Here is a 6,155-nt window from a genome sequence, read left to right as displayed (position 1 = left end):
AGCTGTTCCTTTTTGCATTCTTTTTTCAAAACCTGCCTTTCCTGACAGAAGACTTTAAGAGAACCTTATCACATCTAGTTGTCCATTACACAAATGCCAGTTTTTTCTTCACAAATTTTCATGGCCAGTTTCTGCTTAATTCAACACCACCTTCTGCTAATGTCTTTTGCTGTGCTTAAAGGGACCACAACTAATTTTATAAAACTAAGCCATGTTTACTAAGTTAAAGCTTCTGAGTGAAAAGAGCCAGAGTGTGGCACTTAATGAGATAATTTGATTTTGAAACAATGAACTGTTAGCTATGATTTTTAAAATTTTTGATTGATTTCACAGAGGAAGGGAGGAGAGAGAGATACAAACACCAATGATGAGAATCATTGATTGGCTGCTTCCTGCACGACCCCCATTGGGGATCGAGCCTGCAACCCCAGCATGTGCCCTGACTGGGAATCCAACCATGACCTCCTGGTTGACAGGGCACTGAAGTTTTACATATGGTAAAGTCCTAATATACCCCTTACAGCCACACCCTTTTCTTAGCTTCTATATGGTAGAAAGGATAACCCTATGGTGAAGAATTATCCATTATCCTTAGTTGCCTCAAATGACAACTGTGTCTTTCATTTGTCAAAGCAGAGCCTATTGATAGCTCCTAGCATACTGGACAGACTCATGTTAACCTAACCGTCTTGTCAGTCCTTACCAGATATGTAGCCCAACCAGCTTCTTAAACTACTTAAATTCCTCTCAGACCTCTTCAATACCTATCAGGTCTTTAAAAAAAATATATATATATAGATAGATAGATAGATAGATAGATAGATTAGATAGATAGATAGATATAGATATAGATATATACACACACACACACACACACACACACACACACACACATATATATATATATATATATATATTTATATTTATATATATATATATTGACTTCAGAGAGGAAGGGAGAGGGAGAGAGAGAAACATCAATGATGAGAGAGAATCATTGATCGGCTGCCTCCTGCATGCCCCATACTGGGGATTGAGCCCCCAACTTAGGCATGTGCCCTGATCGTAAATCAAACCTTGACCTCCGGGTTCATAGGTTGGCGCTCAATTACTGAGCCATGCTGGACAAGCCCTATCACTGGTCTTGACAGTCCACTAGTAGCCGTGGACTGAAAATGTAGAGGCCACCACTAAAATGTTACTGCATTCTTCCTCTCAGTGGCTCTGATGGCTCCCTAATAGGGAAGCGGAGAGCTTGGTGGGAGATCTCAAGGACGTGACTGCTACATCTGGTCACATCTGAGCCACCTTTTTGTCTGGAGCACATGCAGTCTGAGCTACTCAATATGATTTGAAACTCACATCTTCCAGGAGATAAAAATTACTGTAAACCATGAAATAAAGAATATCAATTTTCTCACCCAAGAGTTTAAAAAGACTCAACACAAAGTGCTCCCAAACTGACTGATCTTGGATCCTAGAGGGGGAACATCATGTGTTATGTTTGGAAGCAACTGCTGCATATTTGTTCCCCCAAACTTCTCTGAACTCTACATACTAGTATAAACAACAACAATCAAGTTGCTAACAAATTCCTCTGTTGCCACTGTAGATCTGACCCCATCATTGAAGGACCTTTCTGTACTAATCTACTGGATTCTACTAGATTGGTTACTGTCTGGCGTCAAGTTCAGGTTTTATTCCTTATTACAACCTCTAAAAATCGTTGTTTTTTTTTTTTTTTTCTGCTTGTATCCCCCTAATTAAATGCCTTGTCTCCAGAACCCTTTCACTTCCAGACCACTGTCACAGCACAATAGATGCTCCAGCTTCTTCTCCAAGAACAGCAGCAACAAGCTCTGGCGGGGTAGCTCAGTTGTTTAGAGCATCGCCCCAATACACCAAGTTTTCGGGTTCAACCTCCGGTCAGGGCACATACAGGAAGCAGCCAATGAAAGCATGGATGGGTGAAACAACTGATTGATGTTTCTCTCTCTCTTTCTCTGCCCCTTCCTCTCTCTGTCTCTATAAAATCAGTAAGTACAATTTTAAAAAAGAAGAACAGCATCAACCAGCATCCACAAGAAATGCTGACTTTGTGAACTCTTTCAGGGAACCTTGACCAAAATTCCACAGAAATTATTCTAATTCCAAAGATAGTTCTAAGACAAACTATGTTTGTTTGACAAGGCCAATAAACACAGACCCTTCTCTTGTGCCCAAACCTGCTGACAAAGCCAGGTGCAGACCCTCCAATTTCCCACTCTATCTCATTATTGACTAGAACTGTGTCATGATTGATTACTAAGATTAGAACTCTTATTCCTCTGGAAATTTGCTAACTACAGAGAAAACACATTTCCTGTTCAGATATCTGATTGAGACATCTCCTGCTTGCAAAACAACCCTTACTCTAAGTCTCCAATATACTACATGTTAATTTCTTTCCACAAGAGTCTGAGGCAAAACCACCCTACTGAGAAACTCTGATACTCAAGATCTGGGGTGCTCTCCATATTGCAACATCAATCTTTTTACTTGTCCAGTTTTTGTCTTTGACAGAAGCTATACAAATATTGTCTGTTAGGCAGGTGGTCTGTCTGGAAAGATTGTGAGCTGCAGAGGGTTTCTGGAAAAGATTATGAGCTACCATTTAACCTCAGCTTTATTTAGTCCCTTGCTACAGGAATGTTTTGTAGACACCAAGATGTGACTGGACCTCCTTTAACTGACTCTGCCTTCACCCAGTTTGTTGAGACAAATTTCCCATCTAGCACACACACAACACACATATACACACAATAAAACATTGATAAATAATGTAGACTTCTAATAAAGCTTTCCTGTAGAAATAGAAAGAGGGCTAACTTGAAGACTACCCAGCAAAACCTCGAAGTAACTTTTAAAAAAATATATATATTTTTTTATTGACTTCTAGAGAGACAGAAAGGGAGAGGGAGAGAATCATCTTTGTGACAGGAAGCATCAATTGGCTGCCTCCCATACGCTGCCCTCCCATCCCTGGGGCATGTGCCCTGACGCAGAATTGAACTGGCAACCCTTCGGTGTAATGGGACGACGCCCAGCCAGCTAAGCCACACTGGCCAGGGCTAGTCTTCTTTTCTTAAACAACTGGTAAACAACTGGTTGTTCAGTTTTGTTTTGTTTTTTATTAAATATGTTTCTTTATTGATTTCAGAGAGGAAGGGAGGAGAGAGAGAAACATCAATGATGAGAGAATCATTGACTGACTGCCTCCTGCACGCCCCCCACTGGGGATCGAGCCCACAGCCCAGGCATGTGCCCTTGGCTGGAATCAAACCTGGGACCCTTTGGTCCACAGACTGATGCTCTATCCACTGAGCCAAGCCGGCTAGGCCTGGTTGTTCAGTTTTTAAACAGCACCTTTTGACTCTCACCTATTACTTATATGCAGTCAATGATCTTTTATTTTTCTTGTACTGTGTCCATTTTTCTCTCATTTTTAAACTTGCATTCTTTCTACTTGGCAGAACATGTTTACATTTATTCTTTGGCCCATGTCCCTATCCTTATTTTAGTCTTAGCGCTACCATTAAATATATTAAATGCTCACCACCAGTTATTTTGGTAAAATTTCCCCATCATCTTTTGTTTAGATGAAGTTAATTTTCTAGTTGGTTTTCCAGGAAGAGCAGGTGAGAAAAGTATAGCCCTCATACTTGAAGTATAGCTCAGCTACATATAGAATCCTTGAATAAGAGTTTACTTAAATTTTTCTTGAAATGATGTCCCATTGTTGCCTTAACTTTATGTTGCTTTTGAAGTATTCTTACCCACATAAGTAAATAGATTATTTTGCCTAGTGGCCTTAACAATTTTTTATTTTTCCTCAATGTCCAACAGTTTTGCTAAGTTGATCATTTCAGGTCAATTTTTACCATTTTTCTCTTATTTACACCAAGTTCTTGGATTGTAGTTATAAACATTAGTCCTGTTCATTTGCTTCGTTTTTTTTTTCTCCTTTCAGGAGTCTAATAAGACATATGTTAAATCTTTTCTGCCTGTTTTCCATTTTAAACACTTTCTCTCTTGATGGGTTTTATTTATGTAAGTTTCATTTCCTTGGTTCTTTCTTTCTCTTTCTCAGTGATCTGTATTAATATTCCACTTGAATCTTTTCTGCCTTGGACAGACAGTGGTAATTCTTCATTTCTGAGGTGGTTTTGTCTTTTCCTTCAAACTTTTTTTTTCTTATTTGATCAACTCCTATGGCATTCCTTCCTCTTTTTGCCCATTTCTGTTCTTAGGTTTTGAACTTCTGATCTATATTTGGTAGATATGCACATACACATATATTTATCCTATGCTTGTTTGAGGATATTTAATTGTAACTGTTTGTACTGTATTTTGAGGAAGAATTTTCATTAGTTGAAATGTTATAACTCACCTTACCTGTTTTCTTCTTGAAGTAGTTTTGTATTGTGTTGATTTGACTTTTTAAAAATGGGCTTTTTTTGTGTGTGTGGATACCTTCCTGGTTGAAAAGTGTGTATTTTGTCAGTATAGTGAAGTGAAATTTCTTCAGTAGGTGTTTTTGTGGTGGTGGTGGTGTATGTTTGAGGAGGGGTGGCGGGCATGACTTTTTGTTTCTTACAGGATCCTTAATTTTCCTCTTGTATCCTTCTTTCCCTTTACTGCCATATCATTAAGGGACACTATTCCCTTGTCAATGAAGCTGATTCTCCCTTAGAAGCAATACTTACCTGAAGCTGACAATTCTAGTCCCACTCATTTTCAAGACTCTTTTCCTATAACTAGTATTATAATCTACCGAGGTCCGGATTGTGTTCAATATTATAGCACTTAATGTTTGACATTTTCTTTCAGGGTTTGATTTTGCCCATGCTTTGTCTATAGCTTCCACTCTCCTTTTCTCTTTATCGAAGATTCTCTGAAGACTTGTCTCTCCCACTCAAGATCCAGTCTTCCAGCTTTGTTGCAATTTGATACTTATCAATGTTCTAGTAATTTGATGTTTGTGGTGTCTGTCCTCTATCTCCTAGTATCACTAAACACACGGATCATGTGTAATTTCATTCATACTCCTTTTACACCTAATGGTTTTTGAAGATGTGTGGAGAGATTCTGGTTTAGGCATTTGCTGTTATCTTTTAGACCCAAGCATAATTTACCCCTTTATCTCTCAAAAGAACTTGATCTCTGTTGAATAGCATCTCCAATTCATTCATTTTCATGCTAATAGTTTTATTAATTATACAATTTATGTATTCATCCTCTTATTGATACTTACATTGCATTTAGTATTTCACTATTACAAAAATATTCTTCAAAGAACATACCTGTATAAATGTCTTCATTTAGACATGCAAGCATTTTTTTAGGATATCTACTTACATACACCAAAAAGTGCTGGATTGCAGAATAAGTGCACCATCACCTTTACCAGAAGCTGCCTAATCGTTGTAAAAAATTATTGTAATAATTTACTCTACCAGCAGTATTAAGAGAGTTCTCATTTTTCTACACTCTTGTTATAATCAAGGTTAACATTTTTGTAGATCTGAAACATGTGACATATTATTTTGTCTTTTTAAAAAAATATATTTTTTTATTGATTTCAGAGAGGAAGGAAGAGGGAGAGAGAGAAATATCATTGATGAGAGAGAATTATCCATCAGCCATCTCCTGCACGCCCCCTACTGGGGACCTAGCCTGCAACCCCGGCATGTGTCCTTGGCTGGAATCAAACCCGGGACCCTTCAGCACGAAGGCCAAAGCTCTATCCACTGAGCCAAACCAGCTAGGGCTATTTTGTCTTAATGTGCATTTACCTGATGATTCGTGAAGATATGCTTTGTATTTCACCTTCTTTTCTCATTTTTTTATAGGGCTGCTGTGTTTTCTTATTTAGTTCTTTGTATAGTCTAGAAATGAACATTTCTAAAATTCTATATTTTGTAAACATATTTTCCAAGTTTGTGCCTTACTTTTAATTTGCTTAAAGTTATATAGAAGTTTTAGTTATATTGTTAAATCTATCAAATGTTTCCATTAACATTTGTATTTTAATCCTTTGACCACCAAAGTCATGAATATATGCTTCTGCATTTTCTATAAAGTATTTTATTTTGCCTTTCATATTTATACCTTTA

This window comes from Plecotus auritus (genome assembly GCF_963455305.1).
Source record: "Plecotus auritus genome assembly, chromosome: 11".
Lineage (NCBI taxonomy): Eukaryota > Metazoa > Chordata > Mammalia > Chiroptera > Vespertilionidae > Plecotus > Plecotus auritus.
Note: the sequence above shows the minus strand (reverse complement) of the source record.